Consider the following 25,238-nt stretch of genomic DNA (forward strand, 5'->3'; position numbering starts at 1 on the left):
AGTGTAAAAACTCTTCTCCTGCCTGGGCTGTACTTTCTCATGTGCATTAATGTATGTGGCAATTGAGTTTTATGTGGTAACTGACTGGGAAATATTTAAACCGTAAAAGTGGCTTTTGCAATTTAGGAAGGTGAGGTGCGGTAGTTATCCCAGCCTTTGCATTCATTTCTGTTGCTGCATTTGTGCCCCTGGCTGTGCTGAGGGCTCTTGCAATTTCAGCTGCAGTAAACAGCTACATTAGAGGTTGCAGCCTTCAGATTTTAAATCTGGGGACTCCTTATTGTTTGGGTCACTGTGGGATTTTGATTTTGAAGCCGTGCATGTGGGAAGCTTGCAGAAAAGGGGCTGGGGGGAAGAAGGGGCTTTAGGGGTAAAAATAGCTAGCAGTGCAGGTAGCTAGTAACATCCAGTAAAGAGAAGCAAAAAAACATGGCTTCCCTGCTGGGGAAGAAGCATAGCTGTAGAGCAATGCATGTGGTTCTCACAGCATCTGGACAAAGGGACCATGATGTTTGTAAATAAGTGGGGGGAGGGGGTTAAGCTCCTTTTTCGCTTTTTCTGGATTTTTTGAGGATTTCCTGTTTGGGATTCTAAGTTGTTATACGACTGTCTACCGAGCAGGTGGTTTGGGCTTCGGCTTGGCTTTTAAAGTAGGTGCGCATGCTCTTCTGCACTCCACAGCCTCCAACTCCATGGATTCATATGTTAAGTGTTGAGACTACTTGCACTGGCAGAAGCATGTGGGTGCGTCTGCACTTCTGTTTACCACGTTATCAGTAAGTGACTTCTCTTAACCCTCTACCTACCACTAGGCCATTTAGTGCAATTATGTAATGGTTTTTGTCATAATTAGCTAAACTGAGACGTTAATATGACCTTGTGGACTTACATTAGGGCTGGGCTATTCATTAATTGTAATCCTAGGTTACCTCTGACATACATACACTGCATGGCTATGAACAAATCACTCTCTCTCTGTGCTTCAGTTTCTACCATTTGTCAAAATAGTTTCCTGCCTCACAGAGATAAATAAAGTTGGCAGAGTGCTTTGAAAAATGTGACATGGTAAATATCATATGACTTGATCACAGTGATGATAGAGAATCCCTTTCAGAACGTCTCCTGCTACCCAGCTCAGCAAATGCCTCTCTTTCCAGCTGGGTTCTCATTACCAGCTATTTTTTGATATTTGCTAGGACTGTCAAGTGATTAAAAAAAATGAATCATGATTAATCGCAGGATTAAAAAAATTAATTGCGCGATTAATCGCGCTGTAAAACAATAGAATACCATTTATTTGAAATATTTGTGGATGTTTACTACATTTTCAAATATATTAATTTCAATTACAACACAGAATACAAAGTGTACAGTGCCCACTTTATATTTATTTTTGATTACAAATATTTGCACTGTAAAAAACAAAAAAGTTGTATTTTCAATTCACCTCATACAAGTACTGTAGTGCAATCTCTCCATCATGAAAGTTGAATTTACAAATGTAGAATTATGTACGAAAAAACGTCTATTCAAAAGTAAAACAATGTAAAACTTTAGAGCCTACGAGTCCACTCAGTCCTACTTCCTGGTCAGTCAATCCCTCAGACAAACAAGGTTGGTTACAATTTGCAGGAGATAATGCTGCCCACTTCTTGTTTACACTGTCTCCCGAAAGTGAGAACAGGCCTTTGCATGGCACGGTTTTAGCTGGCGTCAGAAGATATTTACATGCCAGATGCACTAAAGATTCATGTGTCCCTCCATGTTTCAAACACCATTCCAGAGGACATGCATCCATATTGATGATGGGTTCTGCTCGATAACAATCCAAAGCAGTGCCAACCGACATGTTCATTTTAATCATCTGAGTCAAATGCCACCAGCAGAAGGTTGATTTTCTTTTTTGGTGGTTTGGGTTCTGTTGTTTCCACATCAGAGTGTTGCTCTTTTAAGACTTCTAAAAGCATGCTCCACACCTTGTCCCTCTCAGATTTCGGACTGCACTTCAGATTCTTAAACCTTGGATTGAACGTTGTAGCTATTTTTAGAAATCTCACATCATTACCTTCTTTGCGTTTTTGTCAAACCTGCTGTGAAAGTGTTCTTAAAATGAACAACATGTGCTGAGTCATCATCCGAGACTGCTATAACATGAAATATATGGCAGAAAGTGGATAAAACAGAGCAGGAGACATACAGTTCTCCCCCAAGGAGTACAGTCACAAATTTAATTGACGCATTATTTGTTTAATGATCATCATCAGCATGGAAGCATGTCCTTTGGAATGGTGGCCGAAGCATGAAGGGGCATACGAATGTTTAGCATATCTGGCATGTAAATACCTTCCAACGCTGGCTACAACAGTGCCATGCAAATACCTGTTCTCACTTTTAGATGACATTGTAAATAAGAAGCAGGCAGCAATATCTCCCGTCAATGTAAACAAACTTGTTTGTCTTAGCAATTTGCAGAATAAGAAGTGAGACTGAGTGGACTTGTAGGTGCTAAAGTTTTACATTGTTTTGTTTTTGAGTGCAGCTATGTAATCAAAAAAGTCTGCATTTATAAGTTACACTTTCACAATAAAGAGATTGTACTTCAGTACTTGTATGAGGTGAACTGAAAAATACTATTTCTTTTGTTTATCATTTTGACAGTGCATATATTTGTAATAAAAAATAATATAAAGTGAGCACTGTGCACTTTGTATTCTGTGTTGTAATTGAAATCAATATTGAAAATGTAGTAAAACATCCACAAATATTTGACACATTTCAATTGGTAGTCTATTGTTATAAGTATGATTAACTGAGATTCATTTTTTTTATCACGATTAATTTTTTTGAGTTAATTGCATGAGTTAACTGTGATTGACAGCCCTAATATTTGAATATTCAACAATACAAAGGGCTCCTAGAAGCTTCATCTCTTAGCATCCTATCAAGTTGAAGAATCTTGATAGCGTCTGACAGTTGTCACATGCCCTTTGGGTTTCTCTTTATACATTTACGCATATATTTTTAATCTCAGACAAGAGAGAGCACTTCATCCTGAGTAGTCACTCATTGCTAAGGGGTGCTGAGAAGGGGAAGTTACTCACCTTACAGTAAATGAAGTTCGAGATGTGCGTCCCTGTGGGTGCTCCACTCTAGGTGTCGGTGCGTCCCGGCGCTGTTGATCAGAGATTTTCGGTAGCCGTGCCTGGTCAGGACGCAGGCACTCAGTTGGTATCTCCCGTCTTGTTGGAAGCTTCCTGAGCGCCTGCGTCCCGCACCCCCCTCAGTTCCTTCTCTACCATGGAGCGATTATACTAGTACTCCAAAGTAGAGGGGAGGAGGGTGGGGAGCGGAGCACCCACAGGGGGACACATCTCGAAGAACTTCAGTTACTGCAAGGTGAGTAACTTCCCCTTCTTCGAGTGCTGTCCCTTTGGGTGCTCCACTCTAAGTGAATGTGTAGCAGTACCCACTATGGTTGGTGGGACTTTGGAGATGCCGCAGTGAGTACTGTAGACAGTACTGTATGGCCTACTATGGTGTCTGCCATGGTATCTTGCGTGATAGCATAGTATTTGGCAAACGTGTGTTCAGATGACCCTGTAGCCGCTTTATAGATGTCAGAAATGGGTACGTTATGTAGGAAGGCAACGGATGTTGACATAGCTCGAGTGGAATGACTTCTAATGCCTTTGGGCAGTTGAATATTTTGAATACGGCAAGAGGATCTGATGCAGTCAGATCCACTTGGACAGACATTGTTTAGAGATAGCCGTACCTTTCCATCTTTCGGTGATGGAGACGGAGTCGTGGGAGATTTATGAAATGGCTTAGTCCTGTCTAAGTAAAAGGTGATTGCTCGCCTGACATCGAGAGTATGCAGGGATGCCTCGTGTGGAGTCTTGTGAGGTTTGGGATAAAAAGTAGGCAAGTATATCAGTTGGTTAAGATGGAAGGTGGATACCACCTTAGGGAGAAATTTAGGATGTGGTCTCAGAGTGACTGTCTTTGGAGAAGATTGTGTAGGGAGGATGGGTCATCAGGGTGCTTATTTCACCTACTCTCCTTGCTGATGTTATTGCAACTAAAAAAGCTACATATGGAGAAGAGAGGAGGTAGCCAAGGGCTTGAATGGAGGTTTCATGAGAGCACGAAGAACGAGGTGAAGATTCCATGTAGCTGCCGTTGGGTAAATTTCAGGGTAGAGATTTTCAGGCCCATCAGAAATCATTTTATGGTGGGGTGGGTAAAGAGTTAATAACCTTTTAACAGGTTGTGGAAGGTGGTAAGCGCTGCCAGGTGTACTTTGATGGAGCTGAGCGAAAGTCTGTCCTGTTTTAGTTTCAGGAGGTAGTCTAGAATGTTAGGGAGGGTCACCGTATTGGGCATTAAGTGATTATGCGAGCACCAGAGGGCGAATTGCTTCCACTTCTGCAGGTAAGTTTGATGAGTGGAGTCTTTTCTACTGTGCAGGAGGAAGTATCGGACTTGCTCGGAACAGGCTTGTTCATGGGTTTGGAACCATGAAGGAACCAGGCTGTCAGGTGGACCTTTTGGAGCTGGGGGCAAAGAACCCATCCGTTGTCCTGGAAAAGGAGATCTGGACTGTTGGGGAAAGCCCATGGATGATGGGAGACATGAGAAGTAGGTAAGGATACCACGTCTGTCTCGGCCAAGCCAGGGCCATAAGGATGACCCAGGCCTTGTTGTCTACGATCTTCCGAAGAACCCTGTGTAGCAGATGGATTGGTGGGAAGGCATAGAGGAGAGAGTTGTTCCACGGAATGAGGAACGCATCTCCTAGGGATGCGGTCCTGTGTCCCGCTCTGGAGCAAAATAGCCGACATTTTCGATTCTGGGTTGTGGCAAAGAGGTCTATTGATGGGGTACCCCAGAGGAAGAAGAGCTGTTGAAGTACTACGGGATGCAGTTCCCATTTGTGTTCTGTTGAGAAGTGTCTGCTGAGTGCGTCGGCAGTAGTGTTTTGGCAGCCTGGTAGGTCGGAAGCGATGATTTGAATTTGATGTTGTATGCACCAATTCCATAGTCAGATGGCTTCCATGCAAAGGGAATGTGATCGGCCTCCCCCTTGTCTGTTGATGTAGTACATACATGCTATGTTGTCTGTTAAGACCCGAATAGATTTGTTCTTTATGAGGGGAAGAAAATGAAGACATGCTCGCCTCACTGCTCTGAGCTCTATGAGTTATGAGTAGGTGCATCTCTGATGCGGACCACCTGCCTTGTGCCCCCCTAGATGCGCTCCCCAACCGAGTAGGGAAGTGCCCATGGTGAGCATGAGCGTTGGGGATCATTGCTGGAAGGAAACCCCCGTGCAGAGGTTTTCTGGTCTTGTCCACCAGTGTAGGGAAGCTAGAACATTGGGAGGAGGAATCTGCAGCGTCCCTAAGGTGTGTCTGTTGGGTTTGAAATTGGAATTGAGCCAGCCCTGAAGACATCATGTAGCCTGGCATACTGGACCACGAAGGTGGTGGCTGCCATGTGACCAAGGAGTTGTAGACAGATTCTTGCCTGTGTCCTGGGACGAATAGAGAGCTTGCGTATGAGCTGCGTGATAGCGAGGAATCTGTGATATGGGAGCAAGGCTCTGCTCCGGATTGAGTCGAGATGAGCTCTGATGAACTCGATCTGTTGTGTAGGTGTCAGGGTGGATTTTTGGACGTTTATTTGGAGGCCTAGGCTGTGAAAGAGGGAGATGGTGAAACGGGTAGCTTGAAGTGTCTCGCCATAGGAGTTGCCCTTGATGAGGCAATTGTCCAGGTAGGGGAAAAGCGTGATCCCATGTTTGTAGAGGTGAGCCACGACCATGGCTAGAGTTTTGGAAAAGACTCTCGGTGCTGTGGAGAGGCTGAAAGGAAGAACTCTGTATTAAAAATGCCATGACCGATTGTGAATCGTAGGAAGCGTCTGTGAGCTGGATGAATTGATTATGAAAATAAGCGTCCTGTAGGTTGAGGGCTGTGAACCAGTCCCCTTGATCCAGTGCAGGAATTATTGTACCCAGTGTGACCATCTTGAATTTTTGTATCCTCACGAATTTGTTCAGTTGGCGTAGATCTAGTATAGGCCTCCATCCCCCGGTCTTTTTCTGGGTCAGGAAGTAATGGGAGTAGAACCCTTTCCCTCGATGTTGAGTCGGCACAGGTTCCACTGCGCCTAGCTGGAGAAGGTGAGCCACCTCTACGTGAAGTAGGTGCTCGTGAGAGGGGTCCCTGAAGAGGGATGGTGAAGGGTAGGAGGATAGGATATGAACGGGATAGAGTAACCGGACTGAACTACTTCGAGGACCCAGCGATCCTGTGTAATACGCTGCCAGGCATGTTGGAAACTCGGGAGGTGGTGGCCAAATGGGCAAGTAGGCTGGAGAATCAAGGTGTGGTTGCGCAGACCCTTGACCAACATTTCAAAATTGTTGTTTATTCCCGGATGGGTGGGAGGTGGTTGCTTGAGCTTGATTTTGTCTGCGCTTAGGGGGTCTAGCGCGATTCCTATTTATGTCATATGGTTTGGGTTGAGGCCGATAATATTGTTGTGTGCGCAGTCTTTGGTAGGGTTGGTATTGTTGTCTCCTGGGAAAAGGTGGGTGAATACCCAGGGTGCACAGTGTCGCTCTAGAATCTTTCCTGGTGTGAAGTAGTTCATTTTTTTTTGGAAAACAGTTTGTCTTTATCAAAGGGGAGGTCCTCCACTTAGGTCTGCAGATCTTTAGGGAGGCCAGATGCAGAAAGCCATGAAGATCTGCACATAACTACAGCAGTTGCAGTAGTAAGGGCTGCTGTGTCCGCCATGTCTAAAGAGGCTTGTAGGGCCATTCTGGAAATCAATTGGCCCTTCGCTCAGAATTGATTTAAAGTCCGCTCTCCTATCCTCTGGAATGTAGGAAGCAAATTCAAAAAGTTTATTGTAGTTATCAAAGTCATAGCTGGCGAGGAGTGCAGAGTAGTTTGCAATCCTGAATTGTAGAGTGGAGGACGTGTAAACCTTGCGACCCAAGACATCAAGGCATTTAAGGTCCTTGTCTTGCGGGGTGGGACAATATTGTGGCTGTTTTGTCCTTTGTGCGACTGCATCCATGACAAGAGAGTTCGGTTGTGGGTGAGAAAATAGGAAGTCAGCATCCTTAGCAGGAACATAGTATTTACGTTCGGCCTTTCTGCAGGTAGGTAATAAAGAAGCTGGAGTTTGCCAGAGAGTGTCAGCTGGTTGCAGGAGTGCTTCATTTATAGGGAGTGCGATCTTTGAGGGTGCAGAGGGTTGAAGGATTCTGAGGAGAGTGGGTGGTGTCTCCTGAACCTCTTCGAGGGAGATGTCTTGACTGAGTGCCACCCTCTTGAAAATGACAGGTTTCAGAATAGCAGCCGTGTTAGTCTGTATTCACAAAAAGAAAAGGAGTACTTGTGGCACCTTAGAGACTAACAAATTTATTTGAGCATAAGCTTTCATGAGCTACAGCTCACTTCATCGGATGCATTCAGCGGAAAACACAGTGGGGAGATTTATATACATAGAGAACATGAAACAATGGGTGTTACCATACACACTGTAACAAGAGTGATCACTTAAGGTGAGCTAATACCAGCAGGAGAGCGGGGGAGGGGGAAGGGGGGAAAACCTTTTGTAACGATAATCGAGGTGGGCCATTTCCAGCAGTTGACAAGAACGTCTGAGGAACAGTGGGGGTTGGGGGGGGGGGAATAAACATGGGGAAATAGTTTTACTTTGTGTAATGACCCATCTACTCCCAGTCTTTATTCAAGCCTAAGTTAATTGTATCCAGTTCTCTGTGTATATAAATCTCCCCACTGTATTTTCCACTGAATGCATCCAATGAAGTGAGCTGTAGCTCACGAAAGCTTATGCTCAAATAAATTTGTTAGTCTCTAAGGTGCCAAACTTACTCCTTTCCTCTTGAAAACGTTTACAGTTGTCCACGTTCTGTGGAGGAGGGGATGGAGGGGAAAGAGGGCTCCGTTTGGAGCAGATGGAGAATTAGGGTTCGGTGAGTCTGGATATGGTTCGTAGCTCATGTTCTCCGGAGGGGGTTCAGGTACTCTAGAAGTGGATGGAGCTGGAGATCGAGGCACAGAAGCAGGTAGTGGTTTCGTGGAAGAGGTCTGAGGATGAGTGGTACCCTTGGCACAGGCATAGGGTAGGAGAACCCAGGTGCTGTCCACAGGGGGGTGAAGTAGGGAAACTGAGGCAGGTGGCTGTGGACTGTAGCCTGAGGTGGAAGAGGTTCCGGTGGAGAAGGAGAGGCAGGTGGGGAGAACTCCGCCTGCTGCTGTATATCGGGTTCGCTGTCAGTGAAGGTGGCCAGTTCAGGTGGTGAGAGCGGCTGTTCGAAGAGTGAGCCCTGCGTATCCAGGAGTGGAGAGTTAGGATCAGGTGGCACTGAGAGGTCACACTGAGTGAGGAACTGTTGCTCCTCCTCCCTGGGCTGCGCTGAGCCTAGACTGTGCTCTAGCGCAGTGGTTCTCAAAGTAGGGCTGCTGTCGCTTGTTCAGGGAAAGCCCCTGGCGGGCCGGGCCGGTTTGTTTACCTGCCGCGGCCACAGGTTCGGCCGATTGTGGCTCCCACTGGCTGCGGTTCACCGCTCCAGGCCAATGGGGGCTACGGGAAGCGGCGCGGGCTGAGGGATGTGCTGGCCGCCCTTCCCGCAGCCCCCATTGGCCTGGAGCGGCAAACTGCAGCCAGTGGGAGCCACGATCGGCCGAACCTGCAGACGGGGCAGGTAAACAAACCAGCCCGGCCCGCCAGGGGCTTTCCCTGAACAAGCGGCGGCCCTTGTTTGAGAACCACTGCTCTAGCGCATTAGGAGGAAGAAGTGAAAGTGAAAGTGTCAGCGGTGCTGCGGGACTGTTGGAGGTGCCCTGCAGGGGGTGCCGGGGCAGGAGGCAGGCTCAGTGCCGACGTACTTCCCGGCTCCGCGGCTATTTTTAGCGCAGAGGGGGTTGGTGTGGACGTCCTTGTCGGCACCGGGGCAGAGTGCACAGCCGGCACCGTGGCTATTTTCAGCCCTGAGGCGCTCGGCGCCGCGGAGACCTTCCCAGTACGGGAGGTCGGGTTCCTGCCTCTGCGGTCGCTGCGGCTGAGGCTTTAGAAAGAGCTGAGGCGCCTGCCCGTGGCACGGTCGGCACAGAGGGTAAGGATCTCGCGGGAGACCCTTTTCCTTGTCAGAGTCCCTCCTATGAGACTGCTGTGCTTCTTGCCTCTGCTCGAAAGGGGGTGAAGCAACGCTCCCCACTGGCTCGGATCTGGCTGGGGAGCACGTAGGAGCGGGTTTAACTTTCCCCGTCTCTGAAAGCGGCTGCAGGGATTTTTCCATCAGAAGCATTTTAAGCTGCAGGTCCCTGTCACGCCGAGCCCTTGACTTGAGGCTCGTACAGTGGAGGCACTTTGCGGGAATGTGGGTTTCCCCGAGGCACTTCACACAATGTGGGTGCCCATCCGACCGTGGCATGGAGTCCTGACAGGAAACACAGTTGTTGAATCCTGAAGCCCCTGGCATTGCGAACTTGAAATGGCAGGGGAGAGTGTCTCAGCGGGAGACAAGCCTGAAGCGAAAAGGTTTGGTTTTTTTTTTTTTTGGTTTTTTTTTTTTTTAACTAGGTAACTAACTAACTATGTAATCACACTAAAGGAAGGGAAACAACTGGGATGCAACTAATAACTATTTCTATATTCTTTGCTACTTTTTTCCTACAGAGACCAGGGAAGAGAAGTAGCACTGCCCCGAGTCCCGTCTTCAGCCGGGAACGGTTGAGAAGGAACTGAGGGGGGTGCGGGACACAGGCGCTCAGGAAGATTCCAACAAGATGGGAGATACCAACTGAGCGCCTGTGTCCCGACCAGGCACTGCTACCGAAAATCTCCAATCAATGGTGCCGGGACGCACCAACACCTATAGTGGAGCACCCACAGGGACAGCACTCGAAGAAGAAACTGCACTTGTCAGCCTGCTGAACTTGGTATAATTGAGTGGAATGTTCTGGTAGGTACTTCTAAAGATTTTGGAGTGTGTCTGTTTAGTTTCCTCGGCTGTTTTGCTGGGCACCTCTCCATTTGAGGTAGCATGATTAGCACAAGTCTGGAAATTGGCAAATCTGGCTTCTATACCCAAGTTCTACTACTGGCTTCTGGCATGGCCCTGGATAAGTCATATGCACCCACATTTTCAAAATGGCCACTAGTTTTGTGTGCCCATCTTGAGGCATCTAAGGTGTGATTTTCAGAGAAGCTGAAGACCCACGATCTAGAGCTCTATCCAGAAGTGGTATTTTTTTTGCATACTTTAAAAATTACAAAATATTCTTGTGTGACTAGTCTGCCCAGAGCTCTTTCTTTTAAATAGACATAAGTCTTTGAAAATAGGCGTTTAAAGCAACCCTTGCTATAGGGCAGCTATCAATTCTATAATATACCCTGCATCATTCAAATACTTGATTCCTAGATACATGCCTTGACTCAAAGTATATTACTGTACATCAAACTTCTATATTTCTTACAACCATGTATTTCCATACATGCATCTTCATAAAAAATAAAAATTCAACAATTAAGCAATTCACAAAGAACAAGAGATTGCTAACTCAGCAGTTGAATGAAATTAAGATTCTAATCTTAACAGGGAAGAGCTATGAAGTGTCATTTAACGTGAAAGGCTATATTTCAGAATGTATATTTTCCTCTTCCCATTATCATTAGAGTTCTTAGTGTTTCACTGGTTGCAGGTCATTCTGCAGGAGTTTGTACCGTCCCTAATTAATGGGCATGTTGATTCCCAAAAGAATAGAGACTGAAGCTTTGTCAAAGAGAGTTAGTGCTATTCCTTGGGGCATATATCATAGGTCATAAGACTTTTCCTCTGGGAGATTGCTCCTGTATTAAGGCTAAACTTTGCTAAAAGTAAGGCCTTCTACACTGAGACATGAAGCTGCACCAGAACAAATCCCTTATGTAGGCACCCTGGGACAATGTACTCCAAGCTGAAGCCAGAGTAAGTTGCATCAATGCAAGTCACTAGAAGTCTGCAACTTGTGAAGCTATGTCAGTGGTTCAAATGCCAATGGAGGCAAGGTGAAAACCCTTGTCAACTTGTAAAGTAAGAAAAATAAAATAAAACAGAATCCTTGTAAAGCAAGCTAGCTGATTAACAGCCAGACAGGGTTGATTTAGGAAATCTAAAGCTGTATACTTCTGTGCATGCTTGTAACTTTGGATTTCTAAGATAAACTATTTCTAAGATAACCAAGATAACTAAATAAGAGGTCCGAAGTGTAAAATAGATAAAGAGGATCATAAAGCAAAACAAAGGTCCTAAATTACTGATCTGAAACCATGACCATGAAGGATAATTTAGAAAGTGAATGTAAACAATACAAAAGCTCTTTAAACACACAATGAAAACAAAGGAAAATACTGGATGCAATACTGTGGCCTGTTGATGGGAATTTAACCACTCAGAAAAATGAAATAGGCATGGAGCCAGTTTTTACTCAGAGAAAGCTCCAGTGGAAAACAATGGAGGTTCTGATTAAGGACTGCAGGACTGAGGATTAACATTTGTCTAGGCTGTATTCTTAAGTGTGACACTGATGTGCAGGATGACATTAGGGTAAGCCACTTGATCTCTTTGAGCCTTGTTTTCTCCATTCCATAACATGTCACTAAAAAATAAATAAATAAATAAATAAAAAATAAGAGCAGCAGTAGAAACAGAAAGTATTCTGAAACCAAGAAAATCATTGCAAAAACCAGTTAAGGTTGCTAAGCGACAAATCACACCTCTTACAATGCCCACGTGTAAAGACTTTCACATCACTTACAAAATTCATGTACATAAAGAGGTATAGCGTGTTCAGGAAGGACAGGCAAGGAAAACAAGGGAGGTGTTGCATTATACAAGAAGAATATATTGTCTTGTTCTAAGATCTAGAAGGAGATGAGAAGCAGATCAGCTTAAAGTCTCCGAGTAAGATAAAATGGGATGACATGTTAGGGGTCTACCACAGACCACCAAATCAGGAAGAGGAGGTGGACGAGGCATTTCTAGAACAAACAGAAACATCCAAAACACAAAACCTGGTGGTAATGGGGGACTTTAACTACCCAGACATCTGTGGGAAAAGTAATACAGCAAAACACAAAATTTCTTGGAAGTTCTTGGAGTGTATCAGGGACAACTTTTTGCTGCAGAAAGAGGAGGAAGTGACCAAGGAGACAGCCATTTTAGACTTGATTCTGACCAACAAGGAAGAATTGATTGTGAATCTGAAGGTGGAAAGCAATCATGAAGTGATAGATTTCGAGGAAAGGAAGGAGTGAAAGCAGCCGAATAAGGACAATAGACTTCAAAAAAGGCAGACTTTAACAAACTCAAAGAACTGGAAGGCAAAGTCCAATGGGAAGAAAATCTAAGGGGATAAAGGAATTGAGGAGAGCTGGCAGTTTCTCAAGGAGACAATATTAAACACGCAACTGCAAACTGTTCCAATGTGAAGGAAAGATAGGAAGGATAAGAAGAGTCCAATATGGCTCCATCGTGAGCTCTTTACTGACTGAAAATCAAAAAGGAACCCCATAAAAAAAATGGAAAATAAATGAATTGTTGAGGAGGAGATAAAGAGAATAAGCACAAGCAAGTAGGAACAAAATCTAAAAGGCTAAGGCATAAAATTAGTTATACTGAGCAAGGGACATGAGGCAATAAGAAGAGGTTAATTAAATACATTAGGAGCATGAGAAAGATAAAGTGTAGGTTCTCTGTTTAGTGGGGAAGGAGAGCTAATAACTGATGACATGAAGAAGGCTACATAATGCCAATTTTGCTCCAGTCTTCACAAAAAAGGTTAATGGTGACCATATTCTCAACACAATTAAGAACAAGGGGAAAGGAACACAAGCCAAAATAGGGAAAGAACAGGTTAAAGAATATTTAGATAATTTAGATGGATTCAAGTTGGCAGGTCCTGATTAAATTCATCCTAAGGAACTAGCTGAAATAATCTTGGAACCATTAGAATGATCTTTGAGAACTCCTGAAGGATGGGTGTGGTCCCAGAGGACTAGAGAAGGGCAAACATAGTACCTATATTTTAAAAGGAAAACAAAGAGAACCTGGGGAATTATAGACAGCCTGTTTTATGTAGATCATTGTGAATATTTGATTTTTGTCTCAATATTTTAAAGTAATCTCAAAACATATTTTGAATAAGAGATAAGGTTATATTTTCATAAGATTTTTTGTACTTGATGAAAATGAAAAGTTAGACAAAAAAGGTCAAAATTTCAGATCATGGAAAGTTTGTAGTGACCTGTAACTCATAAATAAGCATAGACAGATGAGTTTTCTTCAAATTAAATTGCCTTCAGAGTAAATGTAACAATTTTCAAATCAAATCCATTTTCAAAATTAAAGTTATAAGGAGGCTAAAATAAGGCTGTAAAATGGAAGTTGGTTGCAACATGGTGGCATGGACATTCTACCACCTCTCTATAATAAAGTTAGATATAAAGGGGAAATAGAAAGGGTCTTATTAGGAAATTCTGTATTTATGAATTTGTGTCCATTCCCATCACATACATATAAAATCAGAGTATATGCATCTGTATGAGTGGAGTAGGAAACCACCTGAGATTGTGCATTAGTTGTCACAGAGGTCATGAGATCCCTAGCTAACACACGAGATACATCAGCATGGACACATAAGGCACACAAGATAAGTTATTTCTGCAATTCCAAAAAGAACTGAATCAGCTTGGGTAGGGATTCTGGGAAGTGGTGGTAGAACTGTACTATCAGAATTTCTGAATGGTTATTAGGGGATACTGCTACTAGTTAGATAGCTGGGCTAGACTTCACAGGCTTCCAAGCCTATCCCATCTTATATTTTAGTCTGTTGATTGTGGTTTCAAAACAATTCCACAGGTTGAACAGAGCCCTATGACAGTATTTCCCTAATCATAGAATATCAGGGTTGGAAGGGACCTCAAGAGGTCATCTAGTCCAACCCCCTACTCAAAGCAGGACCAATCCCCAGCTAAATTATCCCAGCCAGTGCTTTGTCAAGCCTGATCTTAAAAACCTCAAAGGAAGGAGATTCCACCACCTCCCTAGGTAACGCATTCCAGTGCTTCACCACCCTCCTAGTGAAAATTTTTTCCTAATATCCAACCTAAACCTCCCCGACTGCAACTTGAGACAATTACTCCTCATTCTGTCATCTGCTACCACTGAGAACAGTCTAGAGCCATCCTCTTTGGAACCCCCTTTCAGGTAGTTGAAAGCAGCTATCAAATCCCCCCTCATTCTTCTCTTCCACAGACTAAACAATCCCAGTTCCATCAGCCTCTCCTCATAAGTCATATGTTCCAGTCCCCTAATCATTTTTGTTGCCCTCCGCTGGACGCTTTCCAATTTTTTCACATCCTTGTAGTGTGGGACCCAAAACTGGACACAGTACTCCAGATGAGGCCTCACCAATGTCGAATAGAGGGGAACGATCACGTCCCTCGATCTGCTGGCAATGCCCCTACTTATACAGCCCAAAATGCTATTAGCTTTCTTGGCAACAAGGGCACACTGTTGACTCATATCCAGCTTGTCGTCCACTGTAACCCCTAGGTTCTTTTCTGCAGAACTGCTGCCTAGCCATTTGGTCCTTAGTCTGTAGCGGTGCATGGGATTCTTCCGTCCTAAGTGCAGGACTCTGCACTTGTCCTTGTTGAACCTAGTCAGATTTCTTTTGGCCCAACCCTCTAATTTGTCTAGGTCCCTCTGTATCCTATCCCTACCCTCCAGCGTATCTACCTCTCCTCCCAATTTAGTGTCAACTAAATGGTGGAGCCCAACCCACCACTGGGTCGCAGGAAGGTTCTAGGTAGGTCGCACATTTCCTAGAGGTGCTCTTCTCCCCTCCCCTCGCTCTCATAAGAATGGTCATACAGGTCAGAACAATGGGTCATCTAGCCCAGGATCCCATGCTTCAGAGTGAATGAACAGAACAGGACTTCCCCTGGGCAGCTGGAGTGGGGTAGCAAGAGGAACATGGAAGAAGTGGCTAGAGCCAGTGAGCAGACTGTCAGCAACCTGTCCCCACCCATCACATGCCCTGGAAGTGCTTCCCACTCCCCCTGGGCAGCAGGCAGCGGTGTGGGGAGCAGGATCTGGACAGAACCCATGAAGGAAGTTGCTGGAGCCAGCCAGTGGACAGCCAGCTGCCTGGGAGTGATTGTAAACCAGCCACAGGGAGAGAAGGGCCAGCTGCAGGAGGAAACAGGGCTGGCAGAGCAAAAGCAAGGAGGAGTGGGGAAGCTGAGTGGGGGTGGGAGGATTTGGGGTTTCTTTTTTTCCTTAGTGCCTGAATAAAAAAATATTAAAAACTGTAAATATGTTTATGTGTGGGAACCGCTGCGCTGTGGAATTTCTAGGTGTTTGCATCCCAGACTAGTGAAGTGCAGATTTTGCAGGTCACGATTGTGACATGGTAGCAGAGCTATGTGGGTAAAGCTTCCAGAACGTCTGCCTGGTCTTAGTCAGTGCTCTTAGCCCTTCGTTTTTGTGAGTAATGGACTCTCACAAACATTTTGAATGGGGGGATTGTGGGAGAGACATAGCACCATTGACTATAAACTAAAGGGATTTTCTCTATCGCCCACTGGTTGTGTGTGGTTCAGTGTGATTCATGCTCTTCAAACAATAGTGCATAGTACAAAATGAGATGGCAAAACTACAAAAGAGAACTGACCAAAAAGACCACCCCACTAAACTGTGGGGAAATGAGAGAAGAAAAAAGAGTGGAAATAATTGCTGCATGGCAGGTTTACTATAATGTCATGAATTTTTTACAAAAATGCCAAATCCTGAGTCCCAGTTCTTAGACTATAAGGCCAGAAGGGACCACTGTGACCTTTTAACACAAGGCCCTTCTCTTTGTTAAGCTAAACAGATTGAGCTCCTTGAGCCTATCAAAATAAGACATGTTTTCTAATTCTTTTAGCATTCTCATAGCTCTTCTCTGAACCCTCTCCAATCTGTCAACATTCTTCTTGGCACCAGAACCGTTAAATTAAGTCCCTTTATAATTATCACCAACACCACAGGTGTGGTGACTGTGGTCCCCATAAAGTGTGCATATGTAGGGCTCCTGCTAAAATACTATGCATAGTTCAACGCGGAGTCCTTGTGGCACTTTACAAGGACTCCTCGTCGTTTTTGCTGATACAGACTAACACGGCTACCACTCTGAAACCTGTCACTATGCACAGTTCAGTGTTTGATAAGCACTAAAGAGGCATTGATTGTGGTGAGGGGAGGCAGATAGCACTGCTGCTAAAATACCATGAGTCAGTTTTAGCTGTTCATCTAAACTGCACCTATTTGGCATGTTCTCAGAAGTAAATGCTTTACTTGAGGAGGAATATGTTTATGAAAACCTGCTGACTTTAGTGATTTTCAGTGGTCAGGAAGTGATGGGAGGGCGTTCTTCTCTCAGAATTAAATTCTCATGGGACCCAATGGTTTGTGATGTTGACACATGTTCACTGAGAACTAAAATGAGATCAATGAATGAATTTTCACTTGCAACCTAAGCCAGGATTTATACAGCAAGTAGCAGTGTTGGAAAAGAAAACTAGTACATTTACTCACTGTGCCAGCCAGCTCCAAAGGATGGCAATTTTCTGCCCAGAATCAGCCAAATCAATTTTCGCTGGCTGAACAAAAAAAAAAAAATTGTTAGTTTCAAATTGATCCAAAATTATTTTTTTGTTTTCTCAAACACACCCACACACCACCCATTATTTATATTACACACACACACAGAGATCGTTTTGGGTCAAATGAATTTTTTTGTTCTGATTTCAGGCATTTTTAACTGTTTTGCAAAATAAATTTGAAAACACCATTCACACAATGGAGAGGGCAATGGTGTCCCTTTTTTCACCCAATAGCCCAGTGGTTAGTAAAAAAATCTGAGCGAATATCTGAGAGAAATATTTGCTTTTTGTAGTACTTACCTTTCTCAACTGGATCTACAATATTTAAAGCATGATTTAACTCCAGACAGGTATATAATGTCCTGGTCTACCAGGAATTCCCTTAAAGGCTTATGATTCTTTCCTTTTTGCGTACTCTTCAACCCTGGTATTTGGAAATGATATAGTACATGTTTTGTTTTATCAAGTACAGGTAGGAGAGCTACGTCATTAACTAGTGAAACATCTGCATGCTTTGGATGTTCCTTCATTCCAAGAACACAGTACAGTGAAATCAGTGATTTACAGCATCTCACTATTCAGGGCCTCTAGCAATTTAACTTCCTTATTTGCTCAAATTGCATGAAATTTAGAATAAAATTTGCAGGGGTCTTGTTTTAGAAATTTAGTTTGTCATCATGGGTTCTCTACTAATTCATGAAAGAAAGACAAGAAAAAGGTGCCAAAACTGTGAATCAGGAAGTTTACTATATTCTGGATCCAAAAGTTCCAACTTGTCTGTAGTCAATAGGCGGACATTTAAGAGCAGTGGGGATAAAGCAGCTCACACCTAAATGATGTGTGGGGCCCGGATGATACATTTTAGAGGACACAACACTTCTACTTACCTTTTAAGCATTTTTAACTTTCAAAGCCCTTCACAAATGAGTTATTAATCCATCACATGGGTAAGAGGAAAGTAGTCTCTCCCTGTGGAAAACAGAGGCAGAAAGTAAGTGACTTGCCCAAGTCCTCTATTTTTCCACATCCGTTTTCTTCCATGAGCAAGCCAAGTTAAAATTCTTAATTACATGAAAGAAAAAAAGACATAAAAACGAGATTTCACTGGCTTTGCAACATCTACAAAACACTTAACGGGGACAGAGCCGCCTCAAGCTTTCATTGGTTTCTCAGTTCAGCGGCAAAGTTCAGCGGCAAAGGAGAACAAAGTGATTGTCTCCAGAAGGCTGGAAATCCTCTCCCCTGGGTTAGATTTAAGTGTACCTCTGCAGCGCAGAAGTAAGGATGGCAATACCACAATCCTCTAAAATAACCTTGGGACCCCCCTGCAAGTCCCTTTTGGCTCAGGACCCCCAAATTGAGAAACTCCAGTCTCCTTCCCCGTAAAATTGGTATAGTATAGGGTAAAACCACACAAAATACCAGATTTCATGGTCCGTGATGCGTTTTTCATGGCCATGAATTCGGTAGGGCCCTATTTATACAGCTCTAGCCAACCTGGAACAGCAGGGAAAAGTAACATCACCAGGCCAGCTTTTAAAGTCCAGAGCATTTGGGTTCTTTACCCTGTGGTCCAGTCCCCAAGCGCCACTTCTAGATTTTGGAGGCCTTGTTAGTGTGGGAGTTGAGCTCCAAAGCAGCTCTTAAACACCACAGTATATTGGTTGGGGTCATTACTTTGAAACTCACTAGGGGCTGGAAACTAAATAAAACATGAATAGTATAAGGGGGCACTCATGCTGTCAGCACACTTATGTCAGAGTGGGACAGACTGGGTGGTGAATGCAAACTGCAGAATACTGCCACATAGTTTAGTTGTGCAGTCATGCTATTCTGACACCCACTTGGTTAGTAAAAATAGGTCAGTATGTGGCAGAACATACCAGTTCCTTTGCACTCATTATGCAATGCTGTCTGTTCAGCAGCAATGAAGCCCAGGTCAGCTTCAAAGCTCACAGATTACCTAGAATTCAGTTAGAGTTGCTACAAAGGCAGCTTCAGATCTGTGGTTTGTGTACAGTGGGTGAATGAAGGGGAAATATGAAGACAGACACATCAGAGAGGCAGAGGAAGGGGCCTGCATAGGAATGAAAAGGGGCAGCGGGGAGCAAAGAGGGGAAAGGGAGGCAGAGAAAGAAGAGAAAAGTAAAAAATGGCAAGGGACAGTAAGTGTAAAAAAACCTGACAAAAACAAAGAATAAGATCACAAAGGAAAAAGTGGACAAAATAAAAGACACCACAAAAGGAAAGAACAGAGTGGAACAGAAGTGATTGAAACAGTAGAAACAATTACTTGTCTGATGTAAGATTAGAACTACTTAGTGCTGGTTCTAACACCATTGCAGGTCTTGAATAACCCATTACTCCACAAATAGACCCACTGTGGCAGTGCAAGTATGGCAGACAGAAGTCTTTAATAAATGAAATCAAATTATGTAGCCCTTACTCAGACAAAGCTTTGACACCAGTCTTTAGACATGCCTGGTTTTGGTTCAGCATTTTCATACAGTGACGTCAGCCTGCTGGATCTCAGGGGCTAATTGTTCGCAGAAGAGACCTCATTTGATGATGAGAGCGAAGAGTGGATTGATTAGGTTTCCCAATAGAAAACACTGGAAATCAGTGAGTTTCAAAGCTGTTGTAAAATTTTAAATGACTGGTTAGTTTAAAAGTTGATTTACAAATTCCAAACATAGTAATTCCCTCAATTTTGATTCCCCAGGCTTTTCTGAATGTTTAATTTTATTTATATACACATTTATATGCCTGTCTTCCAAACACTTCTGCATGTTAGCCCAATAGACTTCATGCTTAAATTAGGCACATGCAAAAATGTTGCAGGATTGGGGCCACGATATAAATACATCAATGCATATCACTGAAACTGCTAATGTAAACACATTCTATACAGTCATCTGTGTTCTGTTTTCTTGGGAGGGGGAAAAAAGAAAAGAATTACTGTAGGTGAAACCTGGGCCCCACTAAAAGGCAATGGCAAAACTCCCATAAAATTCAACAGGGCCAGCATTTCACCCAATATTCCAGTCTACCTCTTGACCTGCATTTTGGGAGTATTATGAAAAACTTTGATTCTTTAAGTCCTGCACAGCATTAAACGGTCAAAATTTCAGCTTCCTGTTTGCTTGTTAGTTCCTCCTCTTAGATTTAAGACAGCTTATTTATTTATTTTAGTGATTTGGTTTTTGTAATTAGGTGGACTCTAGTGGCCAGAATCTCGTGTACGATTACTTTGGAGTTTCCCTTTAGTTTTAAAAAAGAACTCAATATTTCCAGTGGAGACTTTTAAACTTTATTTTCCTTTCCTCTTTTTAAATAATTAAGTCATAGGGGGAAAGGACCAATTACTTCTCATATTGCATCTAATAACCCTAAAAACCATCTATCTTTCTTAAATAACATGCCAACACCTGTAAAAATTAATCCACGCCCTTTCAGCTACTCATTGCCAGAGTGTTTTCTTCCACAAAGACTTGAATTGGCATTTTTGGAAGGAGCATTTTTTATGGGTCATTCAGAAAATATTATGGCCCTAGCCATTTAAAAGTAGTTTACCCAGAACAAAAAATGGGTTGACACCATCTTTTGCTTCTTCAAGCTGTATAAATAAAGCCTGAAATCAATTTCTTTTTCTGCTTGTTTTCATACATTAGAAATTCTGGTCTTTGTGGGTGACTACAGGTAGGTTTGTGACATCTGTGATACCAAACATCTGTTATACCTACTACAGGACAGGCCCAACAAAGAAAATAACAGAACGCCACGAGCCATCACCTTCAGCCCCCAACTAAAACCTCTCCAACGCACCATCAAGGATCTACAACCTATCCTGAAGGACGACCCATCACTCTCACAGATCTTGGGAGACAGGCCAGTCCTTGCTTACAAACAGCCTCCCAACCTGAAGCAAATACTCACCAGCAACCACACACCAGAACCACTAACCCAGGAACCTATCCTTGCAACAAAGCCTGTTGCCAACTGTGTCCACATATCTGTTCAGGGTACACCATCATAGGGCCTAATCACATCAGTCACACTATCAGAGGCTCATTCACCTGCACATCTACCAGTGTGACATATGCCATCATGTGCCAGCAATGTCCCTCTGCCATGTACATTGGTGAGACTGGACAGTCTCTACGTAAAAGAATAAACGGACACAAATCAGACGTCAAGAATTATAACATTCAAAAATCAGTCGGAGAACACTTCAATCTCTCTGGTCACTCGATTACAGACCTGAAAGTTGCAATTCAACAAAAAAACTTCAAAAACAGACTTCAGCGAGAGACTGCTGAATTGGAATTAATTTGCGAACTGGATACAATTAACTTAGGCTTGAATAGAGACTGGGAGTGGAGGGTCATTACACAAAGTAAAACTATTTCCCCATGTTTATTCCCCCCCTCGACCCCCCACTGTTCCTCAGACGTTCTTGTCAACTGCTGGAAATGACCCACCTTGATTATCACTACAAAAGGGTTTTTCCCCCCCGGCTCTCCTGCTGGTAATAGCTCACCTTAAGTGATCACTCTCTTGTTACAGTGTGTATGGTAACACCCATTGTTTCATGTTCTGTGTGTATATAAATCTCCCCACTGTATTTTCCACTGAATGCATCCGATGAAGTGAGCTGTAGCTCACGAAAGCTTATGCTCAAATAAATTTGTTAGTCTCTAAGGTGACACAAGGACTCCTTTTCTTTTTACCAAAGAAGTGAAATCCCATTAACTGAGAGGGGATGTTATGTTTATTCAGATTGAAACAATCTCCGTTTGTGTGTTTTTGTGGATATAGGATACCTATTTCACATAACTATTAGGAAAAAATGCTTTATTTGTTAAGGAATCAAAACCCTGACCTTTACATTAAGGGCAGAGAGAATTCCCAATCCACTTACTCCTCACCAGTCTCTCTCCAAAAGGATTACCCCAAAATCCAGGGAGTCTTGGCCTGACATTTCTAAGGTAAAAAGCCAACAAACCAACGGCTCTCCTCTTCCTTTAAAATCCTCCCAAGGCCTTCCATACATTATAAACAAGCAAAACAGGTCACAAATCCATTTTTTTCCCTTTGCAGTTCACCTTCAGCCTGCCTGTCCTGCAGGAGATTTCTTGATTGTTGGATTAATTCCATTCAGTAACATTGGGTCAGGCAGCTGACAACTCTAGCCTGGCCCTGTTTTAAAAATGGAAGCATATTTAGGGAAGGTATATTATACCCCACAATGTATGTACATTGGGGAGAAATGCATTTGGGGCAGATACCTTGGGTCAAAAGTCCTTTACCTTAAAGCCATCCATAGTAGATGCTCTTGAAATCAGCCTGACAATTACACATCCTGATGTTTCTAGCAAAAGATAAAGGTTAGTTAAAAATATTCTTGGTATTTTTGAGCCAGCCCACGCCACCCACAGTGACAGATCTTTTACAAAACCCATGAATGGAATAAAGGAACTCTGGGCTTACATTTTTAGAACCCCGGAGGTTTTTTTTTCGAATGCCCACTGGTTAACCTGCAGGAAGAGAGAGACTGACTGTGGTTTCCCATCTCTGAGCCGAAGTGAAATTCCCTTTGGTTAACCACTCTATATAACATGGCATATGTTTCATATTTAACCTTCACCAAAACACACCCAAAAAGTACGTGTACGTTGGAACTTATTCTGTAGAATTTCACAGCCAAAAAACTTTTACTCTTGAAAATCCAGGTACTACGTAACCCAGTTCTCTAGAAAGTGCTTTCCCACGGTGACTTGAACCTGAATTCCCCCCCATGTTGCCAGGGTACTTTTGCCCTCTGGACATGCCATGCAGGAAGACAATATATTCACTTCCTTTCTAGGATTTTCTGAAATTCCCTGATTTCATCATGTGCAGTGCATTACAAAGACTTAACGACATTAAACAGAAAGCTCAGTGTTACGCTCCTTAATGACAGTAAAAGGCCATCCTAAAGGAAATACTTTCCCGAATGGTGGTGTTCAGTACGTGTCTCAACTAAGCCAACTTGGAAAAGTTTTGCAAGTAGCCCTAGCCCAGTAATGTGACGCATGGCCAGAAAGGGTTAAGCAGCTTGCAGGCTAATTGACCCAGATTCAACCTTTGGGGACATTTTGGTAGATAATGTTTGTGTTTTTGTGTGTTTACATATATATTGTTAGAGGTTAACAAAGTAATTAAACAGTTCCTGTCGATGCTGTATTCTGTTAATTCAGAGATCAAAAGGAAATCTTAACATTTAAATGAACTATAAACACAGTGATATTACTGTATTCATCCCTCTTTGAAATGTATAGCAAATCACCTGCAAATGGTGGAAAACAGGCAATTGCCTTATTATGTTAATGTCTATAGTTAATTACCAGTGGTGCTTAGGAAATAGGTCTACTTCAAAGTCTCCATGATTGCCTGTTGTTCGCCTAGGGACTCTGAGCTGTCAAGAGAAGGCTTGGAACTGCATAAAAACCCCTTGGGTCCTGATCCTTTTTATCTCAGATCTGCTTGATGTTTCATGCAGGGGACGCCTAAGTCGTAAGGCTGAGATCTCCAGTCCCACCTGGATCACCCTGAATATGGACATTGGACTATAACCTATGGACTAATTCTGAAAGAACTCTTTGCAACTACAAAGTTCACCATCTCTACTATGAATCTGATCTCAGAACTGTACTCATGTCTGTATGAATATTGATCTTTTAACCAATAGTCTCTCTTTTTTTAAAAATAAATTTTAGTTTAGTTAATAAGAATTGGCTGTAAGCGTGTATTTGGGTAAGATCTGAAATATTCATTAATCTGGGAGGTAATGTGTCCGATCTTTTGGGATTGATAGAACTTTTTTTATATGATGAATAAGATTTTCAGTAATCCTCATCACATTTGACTTGGGTGTCTGGGTGGAGGCTTAAGGCTGGGTTGCTTTAAGAAAACTGTGTTGTTGGCTTCTGGGCAACCCGTAAGGTATTATAGAAGCTGTTTTGTGCTGGCTTGGTGAATCTAAGTATTGGACTATCCACCAACTTTGGTGGTTGTCTACCCCATTCTTTGCAGTTCACCCTAACTGAGTAACCTCAGCATGGCTCCCTGGGATCCCAGTCACAGTAAATATTGTTTTTTTTTATTATTAGACTCATTTGTGACAAAAACTAAGAGGAGAGCTTTGCTGTTCCTCACTACAGCACTAAAGCCTGGTCTATACTAGAAAATTAAGTTGGCTTCACTATGTCTCTCAGGGGCTGTGAAAAATCCACACCCCTGAGAGCCACAGTTAAGACAACCTAATTCCAAATGTAGATAGTATTAGGCTGACAGAAGTATTCTTCCATCAGCCTAGCTACCGCCTCTTGGGGGAGGTGGATTAACTCCACCAACAGGAGAACCCCACTTGTAGATAGTGTCTACACTGAAGAACTACAGCAGTGCATCTGTAGCACTTCAAGTAGTCAAGCACTTAGCCATTCATAGTGCAACAAATATTTAAACCTTTCAAGTCACAAACTTTTCTGCAGTAGGAAACCCCCCCGGAAAAAGCCTCACTGTTTTATGTTCAGTTTAATGACGACTTGATCCAGAGATTTGCAGGCCTCTCTGTGGTTCACTCGGAGCACAGAAATTCAACAAGAGTATTAGGGTGAAATTCACTCCATGCAGAGGGTCAGCACAAGGCCCATGCATCATGTACACCTTCAAAGTAGGTCTTGAATGGGACTTAAATAGCGCTCGCCCGCTGCAAAGAAGTTAATTTTGTCTTAAGTGACCTAGGAAACTGTAATATAAAACTTTAGCTTTTGTATCATGATATTCATCCAAGGGTCTCCAAGTATTTAATGAAATTTACCCATTTCTCTAACCACTAAAGATGAGAAAACTGAGGCACAGAGGTTTTGGCCCAGATTCTCATAGATATTTAAGTGCTGCTACGCTCAGCATTGCAACACTTAACTGATTTAGGAGCCTAAATCTCATTTCTGAAAATGATTTAGGCACCTAGGTATCTAAATCCATCAACTGTCAATAGGATTTTAGCTTCCAAGTGCCTAAATCCCTTCTGAAAATGAGACTTGGACTCCTAAATCTGTTAGGCAATACAAAGCTGAGCACAGCAACATCTAAATATCATTAAAAATCTAAGCCATAGTGACTTGGTGAAATTCACCCAGTGCATCAGAGGCAGACTGGGGATCTGTGGTCTAACCACAAATCTAAACTGCCTCTCCTGTTATCCTTGAGCAAATAATTTCAGGTGTCAATATCCTCAAGATGCACTTTAACACCACAATTCTATTCCCTTGTGTTTATGTAGTGCTCAGAGCCGCAGAAGTAATGTCAACATCAGTAGGGGGTTGAGGATGCTTAGAACTTTTCAGGAAGTCCTCAGAACTTTACGGGATCAGGTCCAGACCTGAAAATGCCTCCAGGGTGGATTATTAAATCAAATATGCTCCCTAGCATTGACATCCGACTATCAATAATATTTAGAA

The 25,238-nt window shown here is 43.1% G+C and overlaps 1 long non-coding RNA gene across 1 annotated transcript; it reads left to right on the forward strand.

Moving 5' to 3' along the window:
- Positions 1-378: 378 nt before the first annotated feature.
- LOC119566143 lies at positions 379-23,395 on the forward strand. Its single transcript, XR_005225239.2, has 4 exons — positions 379-776; positions 4,471-4,645; positions 9,724-10,009; positions 23,276-23,395. It is a non-coding gene; the product is annotated as an uncharacterized LOC119566143 (long non-coding RNA).
- The last annotated feature ends 1,843 nt before the right edge of the window (positions 23,396-25,238 follow it).

The sequence above is a fragment of the Chelonia mydas genome, chromosome 4 (assembly GCF_015237465.2).
Source record: "Chelonia mydas isolate rCheMyd1 chromosome 4, rCheMyd1.pri.v2, whole genome shotgun sequence".
NCBI classification, from domain to species: domain Eukaryota; kingdom Metazoa; phylum Chordata; order Testudines; family Cheloniidae; genus Chelonia; species Chelonia mydas.